Source organism: Rousettus aegyptiacus, unplaced genomic scaffold (assembly GCF_014176215.1).
Source record: "Rousettus aegyptiacus isolate mRouAeg1 unplaced genomic scaffold, mRouAeg1.p scaffold_m13_p_5, whole genome shotgun sequence".
NCBI lineage: Eukaryota > Metazoa > Chordata > Mammalia > Chiroptera > Pteropodidae > Rousettus > Rousettus aegyptiacus.
In genome coordinates this window covers 21,684,301-21,701,260 of record NW_023416308.1, presented here as the reverse complement: position 1 = coordinate 21,701,260, position 16,960 = coordinate 21,684,301, and the positions used below count along the sequence as shown (strand labels likewise).

The 16,960-nt window shown below is 39.5% G+C and overlaps 1 protein-coding gene across 1 annotated transcript in view; it reads left to right on the top strand.

Annotated features, from left to right (window-relative positions):
- The first annotated feature begins 7,906 nt into the window (after window positions 1-7,906).
- The window catches only part of CORO1C (coronin 1C), a 64,642-nt gene continuing 55,588 nt past the window's right edge, over window positions 7,907-16,960 (top strand). Inside the window, exon 1 of the mRNA XM_016159994.2 lies at window positions 7,907-8,032. The gene's annotated coding sequence lies outside the window, so the exon portion shown is untranslated. The remainder of the gene's footprint in view (window positions 8,033-16,960) is intronic.

Sequence of the window (16,960 nt, the reverse complement as noted above, 5' to 3'; positions counted from 1 at the left end):
TGCTGCACATTCTCTCCAGTGCTTGGCCTCAGGGTGTCCTTCTGATTCCCTCATTGATAGAATTCCTTCCAATTACTGTACTGGAATGCATCTCCTCTTGTTGTTTCCATCAGGGCTGTTTCCATAGCAAACAGTGGTGTGATAAATGTCCTTACACATATACAGTTGATTCTGTGTTTGCAAAGTTGTGGACTCTGTATTTGTTAATTCAGAAAAATTTATTTGTAACCCCCAAAGCAATACTCATGGTGCTTTGGGAGTCATTCATGGGCATGTGCATGTGAAGAGTGGTGAAAAATTTGTCACCCAATGTACACACTGCCAGCTGAGGTGGAACAAGTCAATGCTGTGCCTTCTTGTCTCAGCTCTCATACTGCAAACAAGTGTCATTTCACAGTATATTTAGTGCCACATTTTTAGTATTTGTTTGCTTTCTTTGGTATGGTTTTACTATTTAAAATGGCCCCCAAGTGTAGTGTTACTAAACAAGAGTTATAGTGCTATTGTCCATGAGTTCGATGTTAATAAATTATACACAAACACACACACACACACACACACACACATACACACATACATACACATACACATATATATGCACTATATATAAAAATTTATATATACATATTTATGTATAATATATATATTTATATATAGATCAACAATGCATATATTAAATAAGGTGTCTTTAAATGGAAATAGACATAAAACAAGGTTATATACTGATTAGCTGATAAAAATGTGGGAATGATTCAGTATTTGTGACTTGTTTTCATCATAATTTCATAGAATATAAATATAGCAAATAATGAGAATTGACTATATATTTGCATGTGACCATGATTATTGCCTTAGGATACAGTCTTGAGATTGGAACTACTGAATCCAAATAGAATATCTCCTCTAAGGTCTTTGGGGTTTATATCAATTAGTTCTTGCCCTGTAAGAAATCTCAGTTTCCAACTCTGTAAAATGGGGATTTAAAAAAGCCACATTATTTTTCATCAGCCTAGTTCGAAGATTCATTGAGTTATTGCCTGATAAATTGGTAATACTGGGCCTGGTAATCTGTAAGTGCTCCATTATCGCATTTATTTGTATTAAGGATTTGTGGCAGGTGCTCTCACAAACATAATCTCAGAGTAGCATCATTTCTTCCCACTGAAGAGTTGAGGAAACTGAGGCCCAGAGAGGTGACATGACTTGCTCAAAATCTCAGAGCCAGGAAGTGGCAGGGCCTGTTATCACATCAATGCTTCTATCATCAGCTCAATCTATCATGGTAATCATGCATGGACTCACCCTGCAATATGTTCTAGGTCTTGAGCCAAGTGTGCAACCTGTACTTTTTCGTGGATGCTCCCACAGTACCATGAGGTGGCGTCAGAAAAGACTGAGTAGGGAGCAGGGACTTTCATTCCCACTGGGTGGTCATGAGGCCCTTCCCTCGCTGGTGTCAGTGGAGACTATAGATTTCCACTCTCATGCAAAGGAAATAACGTGCTCTTCTCTCTCCTCTAGTGTGGCATCAGAGGAGGAATAATGGAGAGTTGGGAGTTTCACCATTCTCTGGGAATACCTTCCTGTGTGTCAGAGGAGGACACACGGGGACAGTAATGATTGATACCTAAAGCAAAAATTATAACACTGTCTGATATGGTTCTAAATGTATGAAGAGGAAATCTTTAAGACAATTATATTACAAATGAAAGAGGGTAGATGGACATAAAGGGAGACAAGGGCTCTACACTACCTTTGAACTGGGAAAATAATGACAGCAGTAGACTCTGAACATATCTACCGATATGGAGATACAGATATAGACTTATCTATATCTATAATGTAATACTTAGGGTAACCACTCAAAAGCTATACAAAGAGATATACTCAAAAACACTATAGATAAATCAAAATGGAATTTTTAAAATGTTCAAGTAACCCACAGGAAAGCAGAAAAAAAAAAAAAAAACCAGAAATGAAAAACAGAGAACAAGCACAAAGCACAAAACAAAATAGCAGACTTAAGCTCCAACATATCAACAGTTACCTTAAAAGGTGTAAGAGGTCAAAATATATCAATTAAAAGACAGATTGGCAAAGTGAATTAAAAATCATGAATCAACTATATGTTATCTATAGGGAACTCTCTTCAAATATGCTTATACAGGCAAGATGAAAGTAAAAGGATGGAAAAAGGACATATATAAACATTAAAGGAATGCAGGTGTGCCTATGTTAGTGTTAGATAAAGTATACCTCAGAGCAAAGAAAATTAGCAGAGAAGGACATTCTTTAATGATAAAAAGTCAATCCATCAAGAAGACCTAACAAATGTGTATACACCAAACAACAGAGCTATAGAATATGTGAAGCAAAACTGATAAAACTGAAAAGTGAAACAGACAAATCCATCATTATAGTTTAAAATTTCAGTACTCCTCTCTCAATGACTGAAAGAACATCTTCAAAGAAAATCAGCAAGAACACCATCAACAAATAGGATCTGATCAACATTTGTAGAACACTCTGTTGACCAACAGAATACACACGTTCTTTTCATGTACCCATAGAGCATAATACCAAGATAGATTGTATCCTGAGCCATAAAACAAATTCTAACAAATTTTAAATAATTATAATTGTATGGAGTATTTTCTGACTACAATAGAGTCAAATTAGAAATCAGTAACAGGAAAATAATAGGATAATCTCCAAATACTTGGAAAGTAAACAACACATAAATAAATAATTCATGAGTCAAAGAGGAAATCTCAAAGGAAATTTTAAAATATATTAAACTGAATAAAAGTGATAATACAACATAATAAAATTGGTGGCACGCAGCTAAAGCAGTGCTGAGAGGGAAATTTATAGCATTAAAATGCACATATTGTAAAAAAAAAAAAAAGTCTCATAGCAATAATCTAAGTTTCTACTTCAAGAACCTAGAACAAGAACAAAATAAACTCAAAGCACACAGAAGAAAGGAAATAATCAGGGTAAGAGCACAAATCATTGAAACCAAAAACAGGGAAACAATAGAGAAAACTCCGTGAAATGAAGAGCAAGGTTTTTTGTTTTGTTTTGTTTTTTAAGATCAGTAAGATGATCAAATCTCTAAGAACGACCAAGGAAAAAAAAGAAGACACCATTCACCCATATCAGGAATGAAACAGGAGCTTACTACAGACCCACAAAATCCAAAGATAAGAAAATTCTACAAATAACTCTACACACATACGTTTGGCAACTGAAATGAAATGGACCAATTCCTTATAAAACACAAACTACAGTAATTCACCCATATGGAATAGATCATTTGAATAGCAATGTAACTATTAAGGAAATTGAATTTGTAATTTAGCAGCTTCCAAAAAAGAAATCTCTAGGTCCAGGTGGTTTCACTGGAGAAGCCTATCAAACACTTAAAGAATTAAATATAATTCACATTATCTCTTCTAGAAAATAGAAGAAGTGGAAACATGTCTCAACTCATTTTATTAAGCTAGGGTTACTTTGATATCAAAACCAGACAAAGACAGTAAAAAAGGGAACTACAGACCAATATCCCTCATTAGTTTAGAAACACAAATGCTTAATAATACATTAGCAAATAGAATTCAGCACTATATAAAAAGAACTATATACCATGACCAAGTAGAATTTATTCCAATGATGCAAAGGTGACTCGGTATTAAAAAATCGATCGATGTAATCCACCATGTTCATAGGCTAAAGAAGAAAAATCACATGGTCATATCATTTGAGGTAGAAAAAGTATTTGACCATATTCAATTCCTTTTCATAGTAAAAACTCTTAGAAAAATAGGAATAAAGGGTAACTTTTTTGACTTGGTAAAGAGCATCTACAAAAAATCTATAGCTAACTTTATACTAAACGATGAAAGACTAAATGCTTTCCTCCTAAGATCAGGAAGAAAGTAAGGATGTTTGCTCTCACTACTTATTCAGCACAATGCTGGGGGTTTTAGTCAGTACATTTAGGCAGGAAAAGGGACTAAAATGCATACTGATCAGAAAGACAGAAATAAAACTGTTCATATTTATAGATGACATGGTTTTCTAAATAGAAAATCCCAGGGAATCTACAAAACACCTCACAGCATAAGTGAGTTTGTCAAGGTTACAGGATACAAGTTAAACACACACACAAAAATCAATTATATTTCAATATATTAGCAATGAACTCATGGACACCAAAATTTAAAAAATGCAATGCTATTTATAATTTCAACAAAAACGTTAATTAGGTGTAAATCTCACAAAACATGTATAGGACTTACATACAAAAACTATACAATACAGTGAAAGAAATCAAAGAGGAGCTAAACATCTAGATGTGTGAAATTTATGGATTGGAGGATAGTATAGTAAAGCTATCATTCCTCCTCAAATTGATATATAGGTTTAACATCATTTCTATAAAATTGCAGAAAGGTTTTTCTTTTTTCTGATAGAGACAAAAGTATTCTAAAATTTGTATGGAAAGGAAAAGAAGCTAGAACATTTTTTAAAAAAGAAGAATAAAGTGGGAAGCAGTCTACCCAACTTCAAGATTTATTATATAGTTATAGTAATCATGACCATGCAGTAAAGGCAGAAGATTGATCAATGCAACAGAGTAGAGAACCTATATATTGGCCCACATAAATATGTCCGAGTGATTTTTGACAAAGGTGTAAAATTAATTCAATGGAGGAAAGATAGCCTTTCAACAAATGTACCTCAATTATTCTGCAGGCAAAAAAATGAACCTCAACCTAAGTCTCAAGTTTTATACAAAAATTAATTCAGTATGGATCATGGACCTAGATATGAAATGTAAAAATATAAAACTTTTAGTAAAAGCATAGGAGAGACTCTTTGGGATATAGGCAAAGCATTCTTAGATTTAATACCAAAGTCTGATCCATAAAAGCAAAGGGGCGACTTGGACATAATCAAAATAAAAACTCTTAGAAAAATAGGAATAAAGGGTAACTTTATTAATAGGATGAAAAAACTATAGACTGGGAGAAATTATTTGCAAACCACAAATCCAACAAAGGGCTAGTATAAAGAATATATAAAGAACTTTGCAAACTCAACAGTGTCAAAACAAACAGTCCAAATAAAAAATGGGCAAAAAATGTAAAGAGACATAAAGATGGCAAATAAGCACATGAAAAAAATTTTCAACATTAGATGCAAATTAAAGCCACGACAAGGTATCACTATATACCTATCAGAATGGTGATTTCATTTATCATTCTTGAAATGACAAAATTGTAGAAATTGAGAACAGATCAGTGGTTGCCAAGGATAAAGAAAGGAGTGGGGCAGAAGAAGGGAAGTAGGTGTGGCTCTACAAGGGCAATGCAAGAAGTTCTTTTGATGGAAATATTCTGTATCTTGATTGTATCAATGTCAATATTCAGGCTCTATTGTGCTATAGTTTTGCAAGATGCTACCACTGGAGGAAACTGGGTAAAGCATACATGTGATCTCTTTGTACTATTTCTTACACCTGCATATGAATCTATAACTATCTCAAAATATAAAATTTAACTTAAAAAAGACATCCCTCTGCAGCCGGCCAATCATTTCTAGCTTTTATTTTGCAGAAAGCAACAAAGCAGTGAAAATCAAGATTTAACAATGTAGGGTGAATTTTAATATTCTGTGTTTTGTCCTCTTCTGTTGCTCAATTAGGGGTCTTGCCTACTGAGATTACTCTAAGGAGCTTCCAGTCTCTCATTTATTTATTAATATTACTAGTGTTTGTTAATGCTTCCATAGGGTATTTCACTTAGCTTCTAGGTTGCCCTAGCAACCTAAGATTAATGTCCTCCATTTGCTACTCAGAGAAACTAGAAAAATGATTTGCTCAGGAACCTCAGAGTGTAGCTCCCACAATTCTTCCTTCTTCATATATGACTGATTTGGAATCACTCTTATTTTCCTGATCATTAAATTCGTCTTTATCTAGCATCTATCTTAGGCCACCCAGAAATCACCACCTTTTGAGAACAGAAAAAGACTCTCAAATCCAGCATTTTACCTAGCTTTCCATTTAGGGACAGCTTAAACAGAGCCTAGGTTTCCTCAGGGCCCACAAAGGGGTTGCTATGGATTCAAGAACAGCAAGATGAAGGGGGATTTTCTCTCATAAAAGAGCTATGCAATTTTCCTACTGCTTCTGGGGGTAGTAACTCTCAGCTGACCACATTTGGGGCATGCGTGGGGTGGAGGTGGTTGAGGTGGCATTGCTTCTGGCTTTAGATGCTTCCTGTGTAAGAATTGCCTCTCTCAAACCAGGGATAAAGACAAGGAACCAAAACAGGTACCTGGAAGGCAAAGGCTTTGAGATCGTTCTTTCTCAGCATATACCATGGCTGCTCTACATGGTGTCATTGTGGAGAATTGGTGTCATGGAAAATTTTACTTCTAATATCATCACTTAAAGAACTGGGAGAAGGGAATCAACATATTTTAAACTATAATACCTACTTTGTACGGGGCACTATGTTGGATGCTTTGCCATCTTATTGAATCTAAATTCTTGAATCTTCAGAACCACTCCCTGAAGTCAGAATTTGGATTAACCCATTATATAGATGTGGGGAGTAGGGCTCAGAAAGGGGAAGCTTATGGAATCATTCAGGGAGAGAATGCTACTACACTATCCCTATTTGCTGATAGAGAAACAGGCTTAGAGAGGATAATTTGCTGTCATAGCTGTTTTGGTTCAGGTGGACAATGATTTACATACTACACATTTCTGAGGCTGACTCTTAAAACGAAAAAATTCTCCTGTGAATTGCAAAGATGCCTGGTTTTGGGAAGTAAATAGCCTACTTTCTGCAGGTCTGCTTTGTGAATTTGGCTTCTCAGGCCCAGGTTCCCCAAATCTTGGTATTTCAGAGCTTGGTATTTCAGAAAGGGACTCTGGCGATTATTAACAGGACAACTTAACGCTAAAGATCAGGAAATTCAGACTTATAGAGGTGAAGGGAACCGCCCCGGGACACAGTATGACAGCAGCAGAGCTGGGTCTCAATCCCAGTCCTCTGACTTTCAGGCATGGGACATCCAGTTATTAAGAAAATGGGTGAGGGACTTTGGCCAGGAAAAGGAAGGGAGGGACCATGTATCTTTCATTTCCTCACCTGTGAAATGGGGTCAACGGGCCCTCAAGTTTGTGGTGGGGAATACGTAGGTGTGGCCCAGCCCAGGAGAAGCCACCCTGCACCAGGAATGTGACAACGGAAAGTGGAGATAGAGCCAGAGCGTCCCGGGTACCCAGAAGTGGTTGGAAGGTATGATGGGAGCAGAGGCGGAGTTTCGGGAACCAGGGCGGGGATTCGAGAATTAGGGGCGGGGCATGGAATTTTAAGCGTTTAGATGAGCAGTGGGCGGGGCTTGCGATGCGGCGAATAGGGTTGCTGGTCCGTGGGCGTGGCTTTTAGAAATTGGGGTGCCGATAGGCCAGTTCTGAAGGGGAGCCAGGCTTAGAGAGCCAGGAGGCTGGCTAAGGGGTTGGATAGGTAGTGGGCGGGGCTCACGGGAACTGATGTACTGGTTATAAGGGAATCTTTGAAGAGCCGGGGATGCGGCCCTGCAGAGTCAAGCAGGTCAGTGGGCGGAGCTCAAAGCGCTTGTAGGCGTGGCCCTCCGGCCACTGCCGTGAATAGTGGGCGGTACGTGTGCCTGGGCACCGCCTTCGCCGCGGCCTACCTGCATCTCTCCGCGCAACCAGAGGGGGCGCTAGGGAAGAGTGAGGCGTGGAACAGAGGGTGGGAAGCGGGCTTCCCCTGCCGGAAGTGGGCGTGGCGCGCCGCAGCTGGGGTTCTGGTTGGGCGCGGCGCGGCGCGGGGGCGGGGCTTGCGTGCGGTGGCGGGGGCGGTGGTGCCTGCCCGCGCCCCACCCCCGCGCGGCGCTCAGTGCCAGGCGGGAGGCGACAGCGGTTGGAGGCTTCATCGGGCTTTGCATTGGGGACCTCGGCGGCGGCGCCTCAGGCAGCTCAGCCTTGGTGAGCAGCGCGCGCCCGACGGGCCCTCTCGGGAGCGAGCCGAGCGGGTGGACCTGTCCTCTCAGCATGTGCAGGCGCCGGCTGACAGGAGCCGGCGGGCGTGGGGCAGGGCGGGGTGGAGGGGAGTGGGCTGAGGTGCGCGCGCGGCATCGCGGGTCCTTGGGCCGGGGGCCCACCCTGCCAGTGTGCAGGGGGTTGGGGCCGGGGCTACTACCCGAGGCTCGGGGCCTGGGGAAAAGGGAGTTGGGGACAGAACTGCTGGCCCAGGGAGAGTGAACCCAGGTCCCTGTGGGGAGGAAGCTGCCCAGGGGAGGCTTTTAGGTGTCCGGAACCCTCCTGGCCGGGTGAGGATCCCGGGCCAAGTAGGGACAGGGCTGTCTGAGGGAGGTTGTTAGGGGTCAGGAACCCGTCTGGTTGGGTGGGGTCCTAGGTGGGGAGGGGCTGCTCGAGGCTAGGGCGTAGAACCTGGGGCGCTAGGGCTGGGGGCGGGGTATGAGCGGCCCTAAGGAGTGAGTGGGTGGGGGATAGGTAGGGGTCGGGTTCACGTGGGGACAGGGCGAGCTGGGCCCTGCGTGGGAGGGTTGAGAGTAGTGCTCTCGGCTGGGGGGTTGCCTGGCTTTTGGTGCGAAGCCAACTGTGGGCCCTGAAGATCTGAGTTGGGGGTCGGGAAGGGCGGGGCAGGGCCAGAGCTGGAGTAACGAGGGTGGGGGAGCTTTGGGAAGAGGATGAGCCCAGCAGTGGGAGCCGAGGGCTGGGACTGGTGGGGGATTGGGAGAGGAAGAATGAAGCAGGAATGCTGCAGGGTCAGGGGCATGGAGCGTCAGAGTGAACTGAGTGATTCAGAGATGTGCTCCCCGAATAGCGGAGCAGCTGGCGGGGGACGCAGTAAAAAGGAGCGAGGTGCAGGTGGGGCTCCGCTGCGCCTAGATGACTGAGGATGAGGTCAGTTGTTGAGGGTGGAAATGCAGGAACCGAGCTCTCCCGCCTGTCCACCCAGGCGCTCATACACAAGCTTTCAGTCTCTCAAATGACTTGAATGTGTTGGGGGAAGTGGCAGGCTGCGGGAGAGCGAAGAAGAAAGGGGCTTCCTTCTTGGAGAGAGGCGCTGGCCCTCCCGTCCTTTTTTGGGAGTGTTCAAAGGGTTTTGATCGCTGGAAAAGGAAACGTAGGCTTTACTGCATAGTGATTTAGAATCACATCCTATATTTGGCCGTAATGTAGGCTGCCCTTGTTTTGTGGTGTCTGAAGTCCTTGCTCTACATGTTGCAAACGTGGAATTCAGTGTGAGAAGCAAATTGCAAGTTGTTCATTTCCCCCTGGATAGCGAGATACAAAGGCCTTTCTTACCTATAAGACATTTTAAAAGAACTGAATTTAGTGGTGTTTTTAAACTGATAATAGGTGGCGAATAAGTTTACTTTTGGACATAGTTATCCCGATATAGTAGGCTCTTTTGCCACAGTCTTCTTGCCTGGAATTACATTATACTCTTACGGCTCTTAGTCACTCTATATAATAATGCATTTCATTGTCCTTATCTGGCAAAACTCTCTCCTGACACCAGGGCCTGCTAGAATAGACAGAAACATGATTAAGTAGAAGCAGTTGCTTTGCACCGTCTGTTCATTTGTGAAGGCAGATAGATATCCGTTTATGTTACTTACCTTTCCGAATTCCTTGTAAAAACGCATAAATGGGTTTTGTATGGTTCAGAAAACTAATTTAAGGAAATGAATTTTTTTTTGGATTGGAGGTACATTTCAGAGTTGCGGTGTTTGGATATGAAACCCAATAGTAACTGCTGGGTCTGAGAGGTAACATAAATCAGAAGAAAAAAGTCAAATAAAACTGGAATTGTGTTGTGTGTTAGGTCTTGAAGTGCTTTGTTTTGTGGTAGGTGATAGTCATGTGTACTGAAGATGGAACCAAGATTGGTATAAAGGTTGGGTACACACCTTTAGACATATCCGGAATGTGCCTTGTCTGTATTTGTTTTTGATTATTTGTTGGAGGTACAGTAAAGCCCAATGAATTTTAATAGACACGTACCAATGAACTATCACTGCACACAGTATTGAATTTTTCATGATCATTTGTTACTTTGCCTGCAGATTGTGTTAATAAGCATTTGTGTCTATTTATATATAGTTTAGGATTAGGTTTAGGGTTGAGAAATAGCACTTTTTAAAATGTTGGGTTTTTTTTTCTTATTTAAGTTTTATGCTTAATGCATCTGTCAGTTTGGGGATCCCTTCCAACTATGAGAAAAAGAATTGCTCTAATGTCCGTGAAATGGATTGTTTAAAAGGATATATTACCTGTTCTTAGTTATGCAATGGGGAATATGTGGAGATTTGGTTCTTTACGATGGCAAATTATTTCTTAGTACTTTGATTTGCCACAAACTGGTGCTCTAGAACATATTATTTATTGGGCTGTTTTATCTTTGACTTCTTTTTCAGAGGTGAAACAGTAATAAATTTGGGTGCCACTTTCATATCAGGGTACAAATCCATGTTTGTTTTCAGTTTGATGAGTTCTCTGTGTTATTCTGAGTTATTAGCTCTTTTCTGATACTTGTATGTCTTTTTAAACTTAAGATGCATTTTCTGTATTAAAACATGGAAATCCTCATGAATATTTCAGTATGACCTAGTACCTAGAATGTTAAGTAATAGAATCTCTCTGGGTTTTCATTGCCCTAGTTTAGATCTTTTAAAGTGAGTGAACAAGATTCTGTACTCCTTTTTGAGACCTTATTTTGTATTTCAATAGTGCATATGGAATGCTTTTTTTGTTTTATAACCACTTTATTGAGATATAATTCACATACCATACAGTTCATCCACTTAAAGTGTACAATTCAGTGGTTTTTAGTATATTCTCAGAGTTGCATAGTCATCACCACAATTTTAGAATATTTCATCTGCCCAAAAAGAAACCCCATACCCATTAGCAGCCCTCCCTTTCCCCATTCTCCTTCTTCTGCCTTTGGCAACCACTACTCTACTTTTTGTCTCTGAATTTGCTTGTTTTGGACAGTTCATATAAATAGAATTATACAATATGGGGTCTTTTGTGTCTATCCTTTAATAAGCATAATGTTTTCAAGGTTTATCTGGGTCGTAGCATGTATTAGTACTTTGTTCTTTTTTTATGATCGAATAATATTCCATCGTATGAATATACCGTGTTTTGTTTATCCATTCATCAGCTGATGGACATTGCTTATTTTTCTTTTCTGGCCATTATGAATAATGCTGCTATGAACATTTATGTACAAGTTTCTCTGTGAACATATGTTTTCATTTCTCTTGGGACCTGCTGGGACATGTAGGTAACTCTTTAACTGTTAGGGGAACCGCCAGACTGTTTTCCAAATCAGCTACACCATTTTACAATCCGACCAGCAATATATAATGTTTCAATTTTTCACATCCTTCCCAACATTTGTTATTCTCTGTCTTTTTGATTTTGGCCATCCTAGTGGGCATTAAGTGGTATCTCATTGTGGTGGCTAATGATGTCCAGTATCTTATGTGATTAGTGGACAATTGTATATTTCCTTTGGAGATTTATCTATTCAGATACTTTAATTTTGGCGAAGTCTAATTATGTATGATGGAATTCGAATTGATAATAATGGAGTTAGAAATTATTTAGACCTTAAATCATATTCTCAACAGTTTTTTGGTTATGTAACTTAAAAGACAAAAGTTAGGGAAAGATTTGAATTAGTCCTAGATCAAAAGGGTTCATCAGAGAACAGTGTCATTCTGCTGTTTAAATCCATAGTGGTCTCCCACCCCATTGTCTATGGTTAAAGTTCAGACTTCTGAATGTGATGTAAACTGAAGTGTCTCTGATTTCAGCCTGCCTTATCTCTCATTACTCCCTTTCCTATGTTTTCATCCCCACTGCCATTCCCTGAAACATTCCAACCTCAGGTCTACTTGTGATGCACTTATTATCTCACCCATTTCCATTTGCCAAATCATACTTATCTTTTAGGAACTTCCATGAAACCTTCCTCGTTCTTGAAGGCAGATGTTGTCTCTGCCCTCATGCATCCTACATTCATCACTACTGTCTGCTCCAAGGATCTAGCCCTGAACTTGCGATTATGGTCTGAAAGGCACTTTCCTGTAGAAGGGGGGGGGATGTGAGAGGGAAATTCACATGTCTCCAGTGCCTAATGGATATTTATTGAATGAATGATTATTGAAGTTAACTGGAAAGATCCCAAGGTCAGTGGGTTTCTCTTGATTATTATTCACAACTTTGTTGCCTGTGATAGAATAACATGAAGTACAGGGGTAATTCCCCTCTACCTTTCTGGCATCCAAGTTAAGCTCTTACCAAAAAATTACTCAGATTGTAAAACTCAGTGTTTGAAACATTTTCCTGAGGGCAGAACATTCTCATCCAGGTTCCTTTCCCCTAATGAACAGTAATGACTGGCTCACAGCCTTCACAGTAGGGCAGGTGACCAGGGAGCACTTTTACTTTGGTACTATTTAGCCACACCAAATGCGACGGGCCAGCCCTGATGGTATTGAGTTGTCAGTACTGGAATTACCCCTGTGGAGGCTTGTTAAAGGGCATAAACTGATTGTAGGGTGCATACTTTCTTCCTTTTCATTCTTTTGTTCATGTTCTCTTGCTTTTCTTAGAGCATCTGACCCAAGTAGTAGTCTTTAGTTCTTTCTTGTATTCTTATATTCACTTTTACTACTTTAATTTAAAATGCTTAGTATCTTCCTGGGACTTAGGAGAAACTAGTTGGCCATTTGGGGTACATTTTCTGCATCAAGTCCATTGAAGTGGTTGGATTGTAGATTATAGCAAGGTAGTAAAGAGAAGAAAAATACCTTATGTAGTTTCTTGCTCTAAGAGGGTTTTGTACTTGGAGAAACCTGAGGCAATGAAGGGTGCAAGCCTTTAGAACCAGATAGAGCTGGGTTTCATTCTTGGCTCCACTTCTTAGTAACTGTGATTTTTCCAGTTACTTCACATCCCAAGCCTCAGTTTCCTCTTCTGTTGTATGAGACGTTAATGACTACCTTCCTGGGTTATTGTCAAGATTAAATGAGAAAAAGTATAAATAGTGCTTAATAATGAGTAGCACTGAATAAATATGTGTTCCCTTGGTCTTCACTCTTAAATGTCAGTTAATGAATGGAACCGTGGAGAATCAATAGAGTAAGCTTAATACATTCTATTTCTGATGCTAAGCTATAAATATATAGATTGCCACTCTTACCTCAGCATTTTAGACTTTGAATCAAGTTGAATCACTGAAGAGGGAAAAAAAATCTCTAATTTTAGCATAGAAAGGTGGTACAAATGAGGTAGTGTTTTGCCATTTTATCTGAATTAGAAATGTCTGTTCAGACAAGCTTCTCTTATTCAGGCCTTATGCTTGAACATTCAGTGTTCAGTCTGTCTGTCTGTCTGTTTTAAAGACAAAGGTTTAGTTCCTGGCAAATGATTTATCTTTTTAAGATTTGAAAAGAGATTGCACTGCAGTGTGTGAGATACTCATCTGGTGATAATGTGAATGGCAGGCAGCATTGTGATAAAGTGTAACATTCTTTGTGGGAAAAAAGCCATAGTAGTTTCATGGGATGTTAAATTAGTCCTGTCATTTGAATCTTACATTTTAACAAAAATGGTCCTTCCTGTTTGCCACAGTAAAGAGAAATTAAATCAAATTAATGTACAGGTCAAGTGAGAGAAACTGGAATATAAATAGGAGTAGGAGGCTTATATTTTGTAAGACTGAAGGAAGTAATTTCACAATACTATATATTTATTTTTTTTTCTCCTTTGGTCATGCAGTTATCTACATGTCTTTTTTTTTTTTTAAATTTATGAATAATGGATCATATTTAGCACCAGTATATCAACCACCATTAGAGGGATTCGGGAGATTATTTCTCAGGTCCAGAGGTCCTCATTCATGACTGCCTGTGAGGATCAGTTGAAGACCTTTATAAATAGAGCTGCCTGGGCTTGAGCTCCCTGGTGACTCTGAATCACAGCCCGAGTGGGAAGTACCTAGCTGGTCTATTCCTCATCTTACACTAGGGGACTGTAGTCGCAGGAGCTCATAGGAGCTTGAGAGACTTGCCCAAGATCAGGAACTTAACTTGTCCCTTCCTTCCTCCACCGCCTCCTTCCTTGAGTAGTGTGAATTTATTTTTATAGTTATAGTGTGAATTTATTTTTATAGTTAGTAGTATAGATTTATAGTATAGAGTTAAAAAATATTTTTACATTGTGAACCTGATGTTGGCTTTCCCTTTTTAGTCCTTAATCCAGTGCAACAGTTCTCTCTCAACTTTCCACCATAGTCTTTTGCCAGATTACAAACTGAGCCTACCTACAGTTTATCTCTTCAGTTCATCATCACAATTGGTAGGTAGTACCAATGTTTATTTGTTTTATTTTCACATTTTAAGATTGTACATGTATTAATCTATTAAGCTTGGTCCAGATTTTTTGAAAGTTTTTTAGATGCATTTTTGGAAAACTAGAAAATACATGGAATCTACTGGATAAGCCTGTGGTAGACTTGATTTACTTGTTTTAATGTAAAGTTCCTTAAGTATTTTATTGATCCCCCTCATTTTCTCAATCTTATAATCTGATCATTAGTAAGCAGTGATTGAAAGGACTTAATCTCCAATGTTTCAAAGACCAATCATTAATACTGCAAAAGTGCCCTTGCATTGTGTCTTACCAGAATAATTGGCACCATTAGGCCATCTGTATATGCAAATACTAAGTTTAACAGGAACAACACACATCCAGTACAGAACTGCTAACCCTTTGGGATTAGCAGAAGTTATCATCGATTCACAGTGCAATCATTCTTTCTCTGGGGAATCAAGACAGACTGGGAATGCGGGCACATGGCAGGTTGGTGTAAGAGCCTTTTTACCCCATTGTGGAATTAAATATGTGTCCACATGTTTTGACAAATGTTGAGGTCTTCATCCTGGATGAAAAAGCCATAGTTTTTCAGTTTCATGGAAGGCCATAAACACACTTGGGAAAGGAAGTGTTGGGAAAGTAAAGCCTTCGGCAGGTGTATTTTTCACTCTTGACATTGTAGGGGTTCTTGACAAACTTTATAAACATCCTCTCCTTAGGACAAATGTTTAATCACCATTATTTGCTTACTTCACATGAAAGATACTTAAATTCCTTTTCATAATGGTCAAGCATTCTTTTCTAGTTAAAGATTCTAATTCCTTTCATTCTTAGGAACTTAAAGAATTGAGGCTGATTTAGTAATATAAAAACTCAAATGCTGCCTGAGTGGTGACTGAAAAACACATAAACTTGAGCTATCATCTCCATTAAGCAGAAGAATTTATTAGGAGACTAGTCACTTTACAAGCTAAATGGTGAATTAATTTGTGATTGGTAGTGTCTTTACCTTAATATTGTCATCCTAGTTTTTCTTGGCAAGCAAGAGAGAGGTTAGAGCCAACAAGAGCTGGCCTCAGCTCTTTAGGGGCGATATTGAATACGATATGTGTTGGCTATTTTAGAAACAGAGTGACCATCCCTTAAGCTCTTGTTTGAGCCACTGTTGCTGTACAGTACTACTATAGGAAAATATAAATTGTAAGGTGTGTGTGTGTGTGTTTCACCCTAAGACTTCCAGTTTGATCATGTAGTATCGAGATATCTTGCATATATCTTGCATGCCGTGGCTGAGTTTCATTGTTAAGTGGAACAAATAAAGCATCTTGCCTGTGAAGGATAGTTATGGACCATGTGGCTCTCTAAAAGTGAGTGATTGAGAGCCCAGATGCAATTTCTGTTTTCGAGGCAGTGTGTACATTCAGTCCTCACCCTAGCACTGGTTTGTGTTCCAGTTATTTGGAACTCAGATGGCATTTTTTGGTATAGATGCACTATTACAAGTGGTGGGTAAATTCCCAGCCTAGGCTGAAGAAATATGTTTAATTCACAGCACAGCTTTTGAAACTGTTAATGGCGATAATGGGATTCTGGATCTTGGGAGCTGGGAGTCATGTGAAACAGAAATAAAGAACCATGCTCCACTTCTCAGGTGCCTGTCTGCAGGCTATGGGGCATCCTGAGGCCTCATGCCACAACAGCCCTCCAAGTTCTTTATCCTTCTCTCTTAATTTGAAGCTTCTACACCATGGATCAATTCAAATACCTTTAAATTGTAGTAGCAAAGCAAATGATTCAAATTTATTTCCACTACTGTGTTCCTGGATGGCCACAATTATTACTAAACTATCATTTTTATTCAGCGTTAGGACAGCTGTGGGCCTTATTTATATTATTTTATTTTACTCATGTCTCTTAACCCTTATAGAAATACAATATTCATATTTTTAAAAAGAAGGTTCCTTATTAAACAGACTGTCTCTCTGAAATTTGCCTCTTTAAAGGGTTTGGGTGACGTGGTTTCCAAAGACCTCTTCTCATTCAAACAAGTAATGAAGCTAAGTGGAATAAGGATTAGGTTGGAACCTGATTTTTCTGGTGCAATTTGAAAAGTTGCCTTAACAAAGTGTTAATTGCAGGCTTAATGTTTTGATTTACTTATAAAATGTGCAGTTGTTTAAAAAATACATTTATTACAAGGTCCCCCTAACCCTCAAGTGTTTAATTCTTGGTGCTGAGTTCTTTGTGGGTACTGAGCTCTGTGGGGGGTGAGAAGACAGGGTGTTGGAGATTCGGTATTTCTGGAAACTAAGGGTGAGGCTCTGCCTATGAGTGTGCAAAATAGCACTGGGATGACTCAGAATAGGTGTAATTGGGAAGAGTAGTGTGAGATAGAGGAGCAGGATGGCTCAGGTTGTAGAAAGTCATCATAATAGAATGTACATTTATATATTCGAGTGAAAAGTAAATATAGTTCGGATATGGAGTTAT